The sequence below is a fragment of the Dermacentor silvarum genome, chromosome 5 (genome assembly GCF_013339745.2).
Source record: "Dermacentor silvarum isolate Dsil-2018 chromosome 5, BIME_Dsil_1.4, whole genome shotgun sequence".
Taxonomy (NCBI): Eukaryota; Metazoa; Arthropoda; class Arachnida; order Ixodida; family Ixodidae; genus Dermacentor; species Dermacentor silvarum.
This window is the reverse complement of record NC_051158.1, coordinates 90,457,243-90,473,576: the sequence shown is the minus strand read 5'-3', so window position 1 is coordinate 90,473,576 and position 16,334 is coordinate 90,457,243. Positions and strand designations below refer to the sequence as shown.

Below are 16,334 nucleotides of genomic sequence, written 5' to 3'. Positions count from 1 at the left end.
CATCCGCCCATCAACCTCTGCCTTCGCTTCTCCGATCACCGTTGCTCCTAAAGGAGATGGCACATTTCGTCTCTGCACTGATTACAGGCAGGTCAACAAACAGACTGACTTATTTCCGTTTCCAATGCCACTTATTGACGAAATTATCAACGAAACCGGGGGCTGCAAGATTTTTTCTCGCTTGGATCTGTGCAAAGGCTTCTGGCAAGTGCCACTGTCAGAGGAGACAAAGAGATTTTCCGTCTTTGTGACACAGTTCGACATATACGAAGACATTAGACTACCTTTTGGCTGGAAAAAGTCACCTACATGGTTTCAAAAGATGATGAACTATGTTCTTAAGCCATATCTGGGAATTTTTTGCAATGTTTACATTGATGACATGATCGTGTATTCGAGATCTAAGCAGGAGCGCACCGAACATCTGGCGAAGGTGTTACAAGCATTCAGCAATGCCGATCTGAAGATAAATGAAGAGTGATTTCTTTCAGCTGAAGGTCGTTTTTCCCGGTAGAGTGTTCGACGGTGCTACCAAAAGTACCAAGCAGGAGTCTGCACATCGAATTTCCACACTTACGAAGTCGCATGACCTTCATTCGCTGCGAGTTTTTCTTGGACTAGCAGCCCACTTGAGGGCTTTCATTAAGGATTTTGCAAAGATGACAAAGTGCCTGACCGAGCTGACAAAAAAGGATGTTCCTTTTAATTGGTCTGATGAGTGCGAAGAAGTATATCAGGAACTAGTGCGCCGCATCTCGTCTGACCCAGTACTAACTTTACCTGACTTCAGCCTGCCGTTCGAGATGAACACTGATTCATCACACTATGGTACAGGGGCAGTGCTGTATCAGAGGGACTGCAGTTCTCCCTAAATCGACAGCTCCGAGTCGTTGGGTACTATTCCTACACGTTTAACGCTACTCAGCTCAACTACTCTACTACGGAGACAGAGGCCCTTGCCGTCCTCATGGCCGTGCGATACTTTAGATCATACATAGACGGGAGAAAATTCAAACTGTATACAGACCATCAGGTTCTGACCTATCTGCTCAGTCAGTCGGAGCAAAAAGGAAAGCTGGCGCGCTGGATAAACGAACTGCAGCAGTACGATTTTGAGGTTAGCCACCGTGCAGGCAGCGGGTTGACGGATGCAGATGCGTTATCAAGACTGGCGTTCGAAGTTCCACATGAAGTGTTAAACGTGACGAAACTATGGGAAAGATGCGAAGGTCTACAGTTTGGCAATGGAAGGTTCGTTGTGCTGGAGACCCTAGTTCCAAAAGTGCTCCACATTTACTATGACACTCCCGACTCTGGTGGTCATGATGGTATCTGGAGAACCTATACTAACCTTCTGCAGAGGTTCACGTGGAACACTATGAAGAGAGATGTAGATAACTATCTTCGATCATGCCACTTGTGCCAGGTCAACAAGGCAAAGTACCGCCCACGACCAGACGCACTCGTATTACCGCTTCACTCAGACACACCTTTCCAAGTAGTGCATGTAGACTTTGCCGAGTTAAAAATAAGAGCGAAGGTGTGCGCCAAACACAGTCATTTGTAGTGGCAATCGACTTGTGCACAAGAATGGTAGCTGCATGCCCTGGAAAAGAAGATACAAATAGTGTCATTGCTCTTCTTGACCGAGCGATGTTTTCGGAGTTGAAGGTCGTCGTCTGTGACAATGGACGTGCATTCATGAGCAACTATTTTCAGCAGTGGGCAGACAGTCGCGGGGTTGTGCTGTGGCGCTGCTCTCTATGTCACCCCCAAGCCAATGGATTGGCGGAGAGAGTTATCCGTGACATAAAACAGTTTATGTCAATGTACCCAAACTTCCGAGGAGGTTGGAAGTGCTGCCTAGAAGCAACCGTTGCACACCATAACAGGACACATACCACAAGCCTCGGATGTAGCCCACATTTCGCCGCGTATGGTGAAGTGCCGAAACTGTCCGCCGACGAGGAGCTTGAAATATCGGACAAACTTCAGCTAACGGAACGACCAAAAACCATCGAGGAGCGCAGCTGGTATCGCGCAGCGATGAAACACCAGTTCGACAAGAGACATCATGGACATATACCGGATATCAAGCTAAACGACTTTGTGCTTGTCAGAAAGGGACTACCAGGAACCGATGTAAAAATCCTTGGTCCATTCCAGGTCGTGAAAACGTGTGTGTAGCAAGGCCTACTCAAGACTGTTGGGTATATGAACAGTGGACAATTAGAGATTGCAGCTGTGAGCAACATCCTTCCATATAACCCCAGGAGGGGTGAGACTTAAAAGCGGGGGAGTGTAACGTAGAAGAAGGAAAAATGAGAAGAAAAAGAAGTTACAATAAACAAGGATGGCTGCCTTGTCATACTGATTACTTAGTATACATAGGCAAAGTTATGAACTTATATTTGTGTAATGTACCACCAGCGCTCATGTGCGCGTTGGAGCATTGGCTGCTTTGCTGGCGTAGGGATGGTCGATTAATTCTTTATATCGATTAACGAATTAATCATTCATCATTTCAGCCTTTTTTCGATTAGTCGTTTTCGCTGCAGTGCTTTTCATCAATTAATTTATTAATCGAAAATTTTGCCGGCCACCTTTAAAAGGTTAAAACAATATTATATACTTTTCTAGTCCCCTATTTTAATATTTGAGAGGTGAAAGGAAGTTCCACATACAAGTGTATAAAATCATTGCCACAGCCTTGCGATGATTTTTCGGGCGGTTTTTCTGATGCAAGATCGCCTTAGGTTACTTCTTCGCCCAAAATTGGCAGTATTCGCAGGTGACATTGCTAATGGCAGCGAACCTCACAATATCACATAATAAAAAGCGGTGGCGTTGTCAATCTCGTGCTTTTCATAGTGGCAAAATTTTGGCTTGACACTGGTTAGTAATTGGAAACAAAAAATCACAAAACTTTCCTTTTTTGAGCAGTGGACATGGAAGTCCATGTCACACTGCAGTCAATGATTTTAAAGACAAATACGCAACATTTTGGAAAACTTATATTGCCTAGCGTAGTTTGGAAAGGCTGTTGACTCTACAGTGCAGAGCAAGTGCGTTAGGCGGAAGCGCGAGAAATGCGCTGATAGTATTTTTGCCTATGTTGATGCAGTACGCTTTTTCGTTAACTTCGCACCATTATAGTGGCACACAGAGAACCAGCTGATGGCGGCTCATCAAAGCCTATAAACTCAAACTCTAACTCCTACTTTTACCCGCTCTTTTTATTCAAAGAAGTCTATGTAAGGTATCATCGTATACACTGGACAGGACTGGAAAAACTTTATTTCCGTGTACACCGGTGCAGGGGCCCAATTTTCCTTCGCGATCTTGACGAGCTTCGGCCCAATGCACGAGGCCTCGCCATCTCGCCCGAGTTCTTCTCGTCATGCGGTACCCCCTGATCGTTTTAAAGAAAAGCGAGAGGTATTATTTTCATAAGTCGTTTATTTCTTCATGCCCGCACTCCCCGATCCTATTATTTTTACCTCAACACAGTCACTTTTGCCAATGCTCAAGCTCAATCCAGGAGCCCATTCGTGAATACAGTCGTGCGCCGTATCCTCATTGATGCAAGGTATCCGTGAGACTTTAGAGCTTGTCACAACATTGCTCAAAAAATACCGCACGTCCTGCCCTGAGAATCCATCAGCAGGCACGCTACCGTTATTTTTAATAGCGTAAGCACTTCTGTGCTAACCAAACGAGGAACACCGTCCGTCCGTCCCGTAGGACGATCGCTTTCAAGTTAGCACCCGCAACAGCAAACGTATTAACCTTCATGCTGCCCCTCGCTTAAGCGGCGAGAACACAGCGCTCGCAATGCTATCAACGCTCGCCGCACTCTGCCCCCATCGCAGGTCGTCTTGAAGATAGGGACCCGCACGTCTCTCTTCAACGCGAACTAAGCGGCGAGAACACACGGCGTGAAGCTATCAGCAGTCGGCGCTCACTGTCCCCTTCCCCGATCGCTTTCAAGGTACGGCCCGTACGGGGGTGCCGTACGCAGCCGCTGCCATAGTACAGTTGATCAAGTTTCATGATTATTTGACAGGGATGGATTAGGCGCGCAAGAGCGGTAACGGCTTATAATGATCGGTACGACATCAGCGCACCTGGCATCGCCACCTGCAGTAATTTGCTTGTGTCATCAATTCACCTTGCACTGCCGTCTCCAGCAGTTCGGTGTTACCGCAACTCATCAGTTTGCTCTGGCCGAATCAAGTTTCATAAGAAGGATAACGAGACCGGACTGCTTGAAGATGAGCAAGTGGCACAATGCTTATGCATACGTAGACAACTCCCGGAGGAGTTTGTGTGTGCATTTATTTTGTTGTTGTTAATGTTGGGCTGCCAAGATGAGTGTGCGGCGATTAAATGAGTGCGGTGCTACTTGAGTATTACATTCCATTATATTGTACTCCAACGTGTGGCGGGAACGTGCGGTAGACCGTTTGAGGGAGAAAGTTGTAAAATACAAAAAAACGCCTAAATAAGGGTTCTTGTGAACAGTTGATAGAGTTATGACTAAGCAACCACATCATAATCCATTTTAATGCATTCTATCTGTGTTGCGACAGCTGTTGGAATAGAGTGTGTAACACGCTATCCGTCTTAGATCAAAACTTGAATCGTTACTTTATTTTGATGAAGGAGATTTCGCAGGTCCTGAAAAGCGAACACTCAGCATTGCACACTGTGTGAAGCCGTAAAACGCACTGAAATACAAGAACGCTGCACTCTCTATACCTGTCGATAGTTAGCAATTAATTTCCGCCTACAAGCTTATTCTGAGTAAGAAGTGGCACAATACGGAGCCCCAATCGTGTTACTCATGTTATAACTGTCACAAGCATAAACGTACGCTGTCGCGGGAGATATAGGGCATTGTTTAAACGCTTTGATATAGAGCCCTCCTCTACTCATGCCGCCCTCACCTCTGCGGCTGCGAAAGCTTCCACGTTGGGAAAGGAGGATGGCAGTTCAAATCCTCAACAGGCGCTTAGCCGTGCTCCCTAAAGGGTTGCAGAAAATGGCGCCTCATCCTCTTCACAAGCACTCTTTCTCAGATTAACCCACATATGGCAAATCAGCTTTTAAGTTAAATATTGCTGCAGATGTGCTGTTTAACGGCTCTGTCCTCTACCAAATCACGCAATAAAAAAAGCGTTCCTTAGATGTCCTTTCTTCAAAAAATAAACACATATTCTTCTTTCTGGGGTTTTGCGTGGGAAAACCACTGCTGATTATGAGGCACGCCGTAGTGGAGGGCGCCGGATAAATTTTGAGCACCAGGGGTTTCGTGCACTACAGCGCAAACACACGGGCGTTTTTGCAATTCGACTGCATCGAAATGCGTCCTCCGCGGCCGGGATTCGATCCCGCGATCTCGTGCGCAGCAGCGCAACGCCTTAGCTGAATGAGCCACGGCGCCTGGTACAAATTAACACCTTGAAGCGGACCATTCTTTATTCAAGCGAATAGTTTCTAGAAGCTTTCTGCTTTTCGCTTACATTGAAAGTCATAGTCGATTGTTTTGGTGCAATTCATTTCTATCTTTATGCATTCCCTTCAGGCCAACAGTCTTGTGTATCCTTAATTACAATTTCAGGGCTTCGGCAATAATGGTCTAGTATGAAGTCACAAGCCCAGTGCCGATTCTTCACAGCGCTCTTCTTGACCCAGTAGGTGCAGTATGTTCTTACTGGAAAAAAGAGGTTCATCAAGATTGCAGTAAGACAGTAGTTTTAGCACGATCTCGTAGTAAATATTCAAAGCAAACAACGTTATGCAATTCATATGCTATCGCGGTCCGTATGAGCTGCTACATGGTTACCCGTGCCCGCAGTGAACCCTGACACTAACATAGAGCATGTGTATGAACAAAGGGTGAACTTTTATGTGGTCAACGGGGAAGGCGTCATCTAATAATTCCTAATGTCCTCTATGTTGAAGCCCTGCGGTTGTGTTATTATCCAGATGCCATATGTACTAACCACATATGATGTGGCTAGACAACTAGAAGAAATAAAAAAATGCGGCTGACAACATTCGTTGCTCTCTTTTGCCTAATCTAAAGTTGTATATTGAAAGGGGATTGCTCAAGCGAATATTTTGGTAGATGGGCAAGTGAAGTTGTACTTACGCGACATACCGCTCAACGCTGCAGGAACACTGCCCCTGAATCAACGGTGACCACAGCTCATCCTGCCACCCCGTGAATCCACAGACTTACCTTAGAAATTGTAAGCTTGCGAAAAAAAAGAAACAGGAAAGAAAAACATACTACAACCGCTATGAACGTCGCATTAGGCATTGCGGTCGAAGCAAAGCCACTGCAATTTGCACTGCTGAACCAGCGACAACCAACAAACTCTCACGATGCCATTTTTGACGTCGTCGAGAATTGGTTTGCAAGGTCTGCCACAGGGTTGTTCTGCTGTTGTTGAATAAAACGTAAAGCGACTGCGCCAAGCCCTCGCCGCGACGCCATCTGCTGATTTCTCAAATAGGCTTCTGAAGTGGCGCTTCAATACAAAGGGGTGAATTCTCACGAAGAGACAGGAAGAGAGCGGTGTGTATCACAGAACAAACGGAGATAACCGATATTATAGTTTACATTAAACGGGAAAAATGGAGCTGGGCAGGCCATGTAATGCATAGGATGGATAACCGGTGGACCATTAGTTACAGTATGAATACCAAGAGAAGGGAAGAGCAGTCGAGGACGGCAGAAAACTAGGTGGAGTGATGAAGTTAGGAAATTTGCAGGCGCAAGTTGGAATCAGCTAGCGTAAGACAGGGGTAATTGGAGATCACAGGGAGAGGCCTTCGTTGCAGTGGACACAAATATAGGCTGATGATTATGATGATAATGATAATGAAGTCTCACGAACACGTGGTCAACGAGGAAGGTTTCCGCGCCAATTGCGAGAAAGCTAGCTGTTTTCTTCGCTTCTTTCGAGGAAATTAAAAAGATATTCGACGCTTACAGGACCACTGCGCCTACTAACGGCACTCTATTGCCAATTATTCGAAGATTGCAACACCCCTGGCTTATGTACCTTATCGAAGATAATGCAGTAATCACCCGGTGCTCATGGCAAGGGGTGAGTTTGAGAAAGCTGCGACATTGAATAGCGCTAGAGCCAGTTTCGCTTACATTGAAAAGAAGGCTGACACGGAAATCCATGCAGATGCCAGCCGCATCAGCCTTTGCGCAGTACTTGAGCGTTAGCAAGATTGTGTTCAGGGAGCAATCGCTTATGCAACTAGCAGTATGTCGCTGCCGAGTTCAGCTAGAACACCTCTCAAAATAATTATGTTGTAGTGCAACAGGTACTTGCTCAAACGCGGTATAATTTGTTTAGATGCCGTATTTGAATATTAGATAACCATTCCTTGCACTGGTTGGCAAACCAGAGGAACCTTTCAGGATGACTGGCGGAGTTGAGCCTCCGAATGCATGCCTGCAATGTGATGATAATGTACAAGGTGGGGCGAACACACGAAAACGCCGATACGCTGTTGAACTTGTCCTTCCAATCAACCGATAAAGATAACCAGCATGACAGCGGTTCCCTCGATGCTTTAAGAGTAACAGATTTCCATCTATGTCTGCGTGCCGAAAAATGACTACGACCTCCTATGACTACGACCCAATCTATACCCAGTATCTTCGTCGCGGAGTCTGGACTTTCTGGTCACGGCAGGCTTTTTAATGAAAAAAAATGCAGTTTCACTGAGCGGTCAAAACTGGGGAAGTGTGGAGCAGTGATTCGTCGGTCTTTCCATTAGGAAACACAAGCTGGCGAGCAGCTTGTGTTTGGGCCATCACGATGCTGGGATTAGCTTGGATACGCTGGCGAGCTACTTCAGCTTCGAGAAGATGCCGTCTCGTGGCGACAGCTACAGACCAATTCATTTCCCTGTCTCTTTTACCTTCACCTGCTCCACCCCACACAATATCCCTCATACTGTCCCTACTGTGGAGCGAAGCCCACAGTATATAATTGAACCTGGGAGCGCTGACACCCTCCTGGCTAATCCCCCATTCCTTCACCTTCACCTTTCTCCTGAGAGACTGCGCTGACCAGCTCAGACCCGCAAGAGCAGCGACGGCTGATCAAGCGGGCACGCGGGGTGGCGCGAGCCAATGGGGCCCTGAACTAAGGGCTCCACCCCACTAAAGTCCCTAGATATTTTTTTGCTTTCTTTAAGTAGCGACAAGCTTAGAAGCACCGCCGACGAATCTCATTGGTCGGCGCTCATTTCAGCGGTCATCTTCTTCCTAACGCTGTTCCCCCGCCGTAAGTTGCATGCTGCTGTGAGCAAACTTGAGGGCAGGCTGAAGACGCATTATGGTTCTGTGCGCGTGTATCTTTTTGTCTTTTCCTTCTGCGAAGAATTTCTGTAGTAGGCGCGACCGCAACTAGACACGCGGCAGGCGTCGTATGCAACGCGGCTAGACAAATTTCGGTAAAGACAAATTTCGCGTTCGGCCTCAACAGCGCAGTACTAAGCCACTTTTGAGTTCGTATTTAGTTGTTTGGCCCCATGCCTGAAGCGTATGTTTCACTTGTGCAGTGCAGCAGCAGCCGTTGAGGGTCGGAAGCTGTCTACGCAGATATGCCACTTCAGGAGGTTAGGAAGAACATGGCGGCCGACGGAGGTAGATGTCGCTACATAAGAAGAGCAGGAAATCTAGAAAACGAGCAGGAAATCTAGGGACTTTACACCCTACGAGGAAATCGCCCCACCTCATGAACAATAACTTTTTTTGTCTCTCTCTCTCGGTTGCGCACCGCTTGATCAGCCCTGCATCGGCGCTGTTTCACGGGCGAGCGCCCGCTGTCACTCCATGCCTGCTTGCTGCTCGGCGTCTATGGCGGGAAAGATCGTCCCGGAGTGCAGGAAGGGCACTTGTGAATCTGTGGCTCCCTCTCATGAAAATTTACGGTATCAGCTTGGCGTTCTCTATCCAGTTTTCAATATTTTGGGGTAATAAATGCGGTAGTTAATGATGTTTTCCTTATTTTATATTATGTTATACTTATTTCGTTTATTATTAGCCATTTTGGGGGGAATTTATTGTGAATAGCATGTGCTACCCAAACCTCCTTGGTGCTACCTAGACTTTGTGCTGTACGTGACACCTACCGATGAGGGACGACATCCCAGGCCCATAAAGTGCTCCTTACCTAAAATAACGCTGCCAGGACTAGAACCACTTTTCGCGTCTCGTTCTCGCGTCGGGATATGTACACGACTAAATTTCCTTTGGTGCAAGAATGAAATTCCGCCTTGCAATTTAGGATCACCTTAGACACTTGTAGAAATATGCCGCTAATACTGTTGATCGGAGTTTGCTGCCTGTGTCGAACGCTATGTGCGAGTTTTTGCGTATCGTCCTTTATACATGAAACGACAATACTTGCTATTTATCCTGTCTTTGACGGCAGTTCTTCAAAGAAGCAGCGTACAGCTCTTTCTAGAGATCATTATCCGATACGGGAAGAACAGCTCCCGTCAGTTTCTCGTAGGACAACAACGTATTGGGGACAAGCTTCCGAGGAAATCAAGTGTTTCTTTATGTGGGCCTAGAATCCAAACGTCCGAGCACAGCTGGACGTGTCCCACCAGTGCTGAGCAGCCATGGCGTTGAAATGCAGTAGGAAATCTCCGTAGGACAGAAAACCAGTACAACAGTTCCATTGTAGTGCGCGGTTATGTTGGCGATCCACAGAAATGTTCTGCCATTAGGAGCGCTTCACTAGTAGATGTATGCCACCACCATGACATAATTTACACCGGTAAAGGGAACACAACTCCACCATTAGCTTCTCAAGTTTCAAATATAGCGGTCTGAGAATTCATTCTTCGAAGTCTTCTTCTAGTCCAGCCCGTTCTGTGGTTGTGGCTTCCATCTTGATGTTTGTCCAGAACACACCGCCTCTTTCAGCGAACTTTCAAAAATTGTTAAAGGTTGCCTGTGGCAGATAGCACAATTCTAGTTCATGAGTTGGTGTACTCGAGGAGGCGGAAATTACTTGCACTACAAAATTGAAATGCATAAGCTACTAATAACAAAAGTTCACTAATTCAATTTGTAACAATTACCTTACGGCCCACTTTGCAATTGACAAATTCTAGCCATGGAGTTCGCAAGGTGGATCCACTTGCAACGAATTGTCAGGATGACGCCACTTTCGAGATATCAATTCTCGAACATTGCGGAGAAATGCATTGGCGTTCCAGTTAATTTTGTGCTTCAATGCATAAAATGATTCTCTGTTAAGAAAGAAATTGACATGCGTAAATAGCTAACAACATAAACTAACTGTTTTTTAGCTAATTACTTCACAACACGTCTTGCAATCCACGAACTGCAGCGGGGAATCTCGCAGGCCATATCCCATTGAAACAAATTGTGAGTAGGGCACGGCTTTGATATTGCGCCATAAAACTTTCGGTAAATGTGTACACTTGTTTCTCGTACTTTTTTAATCAAACGCCATTTTTTGCTTAAAGCAAAGAAGTATCTGGCGGCACTTGTATTCTGTCGCACACTTTGGGAGTGAATGTCAAAAACTGGTGTCATCCTAAAAATTTGTTCCAATGGCATTCGCCTTGCGAATGTACTGGCCACAATTTGTACATTTGAATATGTGCGGTTAGATAATACATTACAATGTACACAGTATTATTTTCGTGATTATTTGATCATGCGTTTGGATTCCTTGTGAAAGTATTTCGGCTTCTTTGTGATGTATAGTAAACAAACTGCAGTTAGGCTATCTGGCCCTGCGGTATTTAGAACTTCTGTATTGTGGGCATTCGTACATGATCATCATCACGTGGGGTTCACATGGGGTTCTCCTTCATCATCGCTTGTGGGGCTATCTCTTGTGTGTGAGCTGTGCTTTGGGCGTGGTCGGTTCGCCGCATCTCCGACGCGTAATATGCGTCGTGATAACTGCGGCGTCACAAGTGGTGGAGGTGCTCTTCGGTCCTCCGTCGTCTGACTCCCCGCTCAACCTCCTGTAGCTTCGATAAGGTCGCCGATTGTGCCAGCTGTCCGCCAGCATGTCGCAGGACGAGTCCACAGGCACTTCTACATCAACCATGCCGACCTCGACTACCCGAGCCTCTCCGTATTATATTGTCAGTGGGCACCAGTGGGATCCCCATCTGTTTGCTGGACTTGGCGGTGAAGACGTCGAGGATTGGCTGGACTACTACGACGGAGTGTGTTCGGCTAACCGTTGGGACGATCCGCCCAAGCTACGTCACGTCGCCTTCTATCTCACAGGCGTAGCGAAGACTTGGTCTTTCAACCATGAGGTTGATTTCACGGACTGGCGCACTTTCAAACAGCAGCTCTGACCAATGTTTGGCGCACCGGCGGTTCGTTCCGCCCTCGCAAAAAAGACGCTAGACACTCGCAAACAACAACCCGGGGAACCTTATACGGCTTAGATCGAGGATGTGCTTGCTCTTGTCGACGCGTGAACACGGCCATGACCGAATCAGACAAGATTCGCCACATCCTCAAAGGCATCGGAGCTATCGCTTTCAATGCGTTAACCATTAAGAACCCCGCGACCGTCACTTATATTGTCATTATTTTCCAGCGTCTTGACGAACTCGAATCAGTACGGTTGCAGCCGGACACCACTGCACAGACTACCGCCGACGATCCCACGTTACGAGCAATGACCCGCGCAATAATTCGAGAAGAATGACAGTATCTTGGCTTCGCCGCAGGGTCTATGCCTCATGCCTCGGACACCAATCTGCGAGACGGTGTCAAGGAGGAATTGGCATCCGTGGCTGGTGCAGCGTACATGGACCCTCTAACCCCTAGGGCCCCACCAACGTACGCACAAGTAGCCGCAGTTTCTCCAGTCATCGTTCCACCGATGCCTCCAAAACCAACGCCGGCCCACATGGCTTCCATGAGCTACCAGTGCGCCTACCCAACCCGCCTATCAGCAGTGGCGTCCGCCTCGTGCCATCTGCTACTACTGCGGCTATCGTGCTCACATAGCACGTCTTTGCCGCAAGCGCCAGCAAGACGAGCGTCGTGGATATGACGTATACGAACGGGATGACTATTCACCCGCAGCTATTTTTCAACGTCTAGGGAGCAGGCTACATGACCAAGGACGTCCTTATTCTCCACCGCGCGGCCGCTCTCCATCAGGTACAACGCTTGTATTGTTTAGTGCAAAAAACACAACGCATTATCATGAATATTTAGCTTCAGTTTTAAAGACAAGGTCACTAACTGTCACTAAAGAAAACTGCACATACAGCGTCTCAACATCTTTAGAGCTTCGTTGCAAACAAGCTTTTCAAGAATGAATGGCTGCTGTATAACTAACTGTCCCAAAACTCCAAATTAATTTTTGTTAAAAAAGATCAAACGTGCTGAAAAACAAAGGAGAAAAATCTGCTGAAGGATCACTGCGCCGTAGATGCATGTAAAGCGGTCGATCCCAAGAAATGAATCAATGGTTTCAACGTAAAATATAAAACTGCTACATGACAATATACTGGAAAAACAATATTACACACAACAGCCAAAAGGACACAGGTTTTTGTCTAAGCTACCATTGTCAAAACGCAATGACAGATCGCATTATCTCTTTTGCATGTGCATTGCTTCTAAAACGTTTGTCTTTTTTCCAGATCTGATAATTCGCGAGACAGTGTTGAGAAGGAGAACAGTCACTCGACTTTAAGAGCGAAATAATTCTTCGCAACAAATTTCACAACAAAGTCGCTCTTTAAGAGCGACTTTGTTGCGAAATAATTCAGTAGTGTCGATGTTCGGAAGTACCGAATACTCCACTTTCAATTACGAATACGAGATGTTGGTGCGTAATATTTGGTTCGGCCATCCTTACTAATAAGAAATAAAGCGCGTGCATCGACACGATTTGTTCTTTAAGAAGGCTCCATGTGTGTGAGTGTTAATATAGTGACAGTACAAAGGCGCATTATCGATTACACCTAGCGGGCCTAATAACGTTGATCGAACAGAAATCCTAAAATACACTACATATTCAAGAACTCTATGTTATGCAAAGAACACGCAGTGTTCTTACAAAACATAGAGTTCTCATAACATAACGTATCATGTGGCAATAGCAATAATGTTCTTCAGCGTGCTTCAAGTTCTCTTGTAACGTTCTTAAAAATTAGATGTGTGGTACATCTTGTTCTGCTTGTTACTTTTACCGCGCTCTGTACTTATGTCTTTGGCTGCTCTGTGGCAGAACCTTTGTTTATTAAAAGAGTCGATGATCAAATATTATATTGAGAGCAACGCGGTTACTGCCATTCCTGTTGATATTCAGTTTGATTATCTTTATTTTTTTGTACTCTGCATATACAGATCTTTTACATTATCGATATATGAGTGAGAGCTAAACTTGATATAAACAAAAGCATGTCGTGTTTACTTACGTGTTGGATGTGGCACGTCACCGACAATAATGCAGTGCTTAGTAGCATACAAAATTTCGTACTTTGGGTAGACGTGCACAGGTGGCTTTCGGCCCGCTTTGAAGGCAGGAGGAGAGGGGGGGGGGGGCGGAGCAAGACGCAGAGTTACTTTGCTGTAGTTAGTAGCGTCTGCGATTCACTAACATTATTGCGCAATACTAATGCTTTATTTCTATCACTCTCACTTATCGTATGGCAATAGTCGAAGGGAAACAACCGTGAGTTCTAGACAAAACAGAAAGTAGAATTAGCCCTAAACCAAGGACTACTCCTCGAGTTGGATATTGAGCCTAACACGCCAACATATACCACGTACATAATGTCACGTTGTATTTACGGCGACGAAATAAACACCGCCGAAACTGTGAATTAGGAATTTAGCTCTACCCGTCATCTAGGTGTAGTAACTTTGGCGTTGCGCTGATAAGAAACAGTGTGGGGCTTGATTCCCGCCCGCGGCGGTCGCATTTGGATTGCGGGCGAAATGCAAAAGCTCCCGTGTACCGTGCATTGGGTGCCTGTTAAAGAACGTCGGGTGGCCAAATTCAAACTCGAGTCCCCCCCCTACGGCATGCCTCATAATCATATTAGGATTTGCGCATGTAAGACCCCGGAATATTTTTTTTAATGTAGCTCTTCATCGGACGAAATTGTGACGACAAGCACAGCCACCACTGGAATCGCAACGATAGCGGCCAGCACAGTTGTCCGTCGTCGAAACTAAGCGTGAGAGGTGAAGACCATCCACTATTTGTACGCATATCAACATAAATCACCGAGTTATCGCTGCTGCTGGCGTTCATTTGAGAATGCGCCACACCAGCATCCTTCAGGCCGTGCCCTCTGTCTGATTTGCGAAGACGGTTAGAAGTCGCGACAACAGTAAAGAAAGTTGAAGTACAGCAGGCACTGATTGCACCTTGCGGTAACTTCATAAATCTAATAATCCCGTAAAGAACTGTCAGCGGGTAAAAAGAAAACAAAATAGCCCGCATATCTGCTTGCTTGGCTGCAAAAAACGTCGAAATACGATAGTCTGCTTGCCGTCGCTGATAGGTAACACTCTCTATTCTCACCCCTCCAACCCTTCACGCTCTTCTCCTCCCCTATCTCTCCTCCCATGATGGATGCAATGGAGGTTTTGCTGAATTCAATTCAAATTTCCCACGTTCGCCCTGCTCTCGCGCCATCTGATGGGACCTTTTATTACAGTTGGCTTAAAGCCGGCTGCAGAGCCGCGGCTTCAGTCGGGTTGTTTTTAACGTGTAGCGTCTCTTCGACACCATTTCTAACGAGTTCGACACTATTCGAACGCGTCGATTTTTTCATTTACTAACGTAAATCCACGTTCAATGTGTATTCTTAATAAATGACCGCTGCGGATCACGGTTATATACGTATATTTTGCCTCAAATAGGCCTGACGTTACTTTGCGCTCTATAATGTTCACGTGTATGACCCCGTGCCACCAGTGCTAGCAGCTTGGTTGGTTTTCGCCAGGCAGTTGAATCGGTTTTGGCCGGGCCTTGAATCGAGTGACAGACAGCCAGACAGACAAAATGTTTCGCATTTAGGTAGCCCAAGGAAGGCAATCGTCTTAAAAAACAATATGCGTGCAACAATCTCCGGTTGAACGCACAGTCTCCGGGTAATGTGTGTCATGACCAGTGGCGATATTGTGTAAGAGTCCACCTAGTGGACTGTCCACTTCGGCTATCGCCATTGGCTGCCGCTTCACGATCGCGAAGGAGACTGGCTGGCACCTTCGCACTCGTGAAGCGGCAGCCAATGGCGACAGCCGAAGTGGACAGTCCACAAGGTGGACTATAACAGAATAGCCCCCCAGGACAGGCGCTCGACGAACGGTAGTGTTGTGGAAGTAGCCGGCTGTAGTTAACTTATACCATTAAATTTTTACACGCAAATGAAAAATTAGAAAAATTGAACAAAGCAAATTAAAAGCACACGAGCCACTCTGACGCAGGTGCGCGTTAGGAACATTCCGCGCCAGTTAAAGACATTGACTCGTTTAGTTTTAAATATTTTTTGTTTCGGGCTTTGCCTTTTGCCTCGTAGTTATCGGGGTCTCTGATACTGACTTTCCACATTTCGCAATAATAATTTAGGATTTAGCATCATCAAACAAACAGTCAACACCGCTTCAGGAATACCTCAAAAGATTTACTCTCGCTTTTTTCCTTCTCAAAAGCACATCAAAATGCTGCGCGTGATTTCGTACTTACGATTGATCTTTATATCAGCTGCCGCTCCATTCTTGTGCATCTCGACCTCCAACGTAACATTAGTGTGCCTAAAACATTGTGAGCAGACGTACGTCTTAGTGAAGACTGTCGCTTCAGCACCGTTAGAAGAAAAATCGGCAGGGGTCCCAATGCCGCACCTCAACCCTTGCATACCTGGCGTTATTTTTTTTTTATAGCTGCAGGAAATTAAAAAAAGTACTTCCTGCCGCAGGTAGCGCAATTATGTCCATTGAACTAAATTACTTCATTAGGCGTGCATTACTTCTATGAGAATCGCAAATGCTTTTTTGAATAATTAAAATAATCAGACTGATTACCTTTTGAATTAACTACCTTACGGAACATATTTCAATTTGAGAATTGTAGCCAGTGAGTTCACAACGCGAACGAATTCTCAGGACTACACCAGCTTGGAGATTCTATATTCAAAGCGCCCAACGAAATGCATTGGCGTTCCAGTTACTTTCGTGCTTCAATGCATAAAACAATGTTTTGTTATGGTCTTTAAAAAAAGTAGAAGTAACAGTGCACTCTTACCGGAAGTTT

General features: G+C 46.0%; 1 long non-coding RNA gene across 1 annotated transcript in view; it reads right to left on the bottom strand.

Annotated features, from left to right (window-relative positions):
* Nucleotides 1-5,469: 5,469 nt before the first annotated feature.
* The window catches only part of LOC119453583 (uncharacterized), a 44,532-nt gene continuing 33,667 nt past the window's right edge, over nt 5,470-16,334 (bottom strand). Inside the window, exons 5-7 of the long non-coding RNA XR_007467193.1 lie at nt 15,768-15,835; nt 13,486-13,581; nt 5,470-5,716 (exon numbers count right to left, since the gene is read on the bottom strand). This is a non-coding gene — a long non-coding RNA (uncharacterized LOC119453583). The remainder of the gene's footprint in view (nt 5,717-13,485; nt 13,582-15,767; nt 15,836-16,334) is intronic.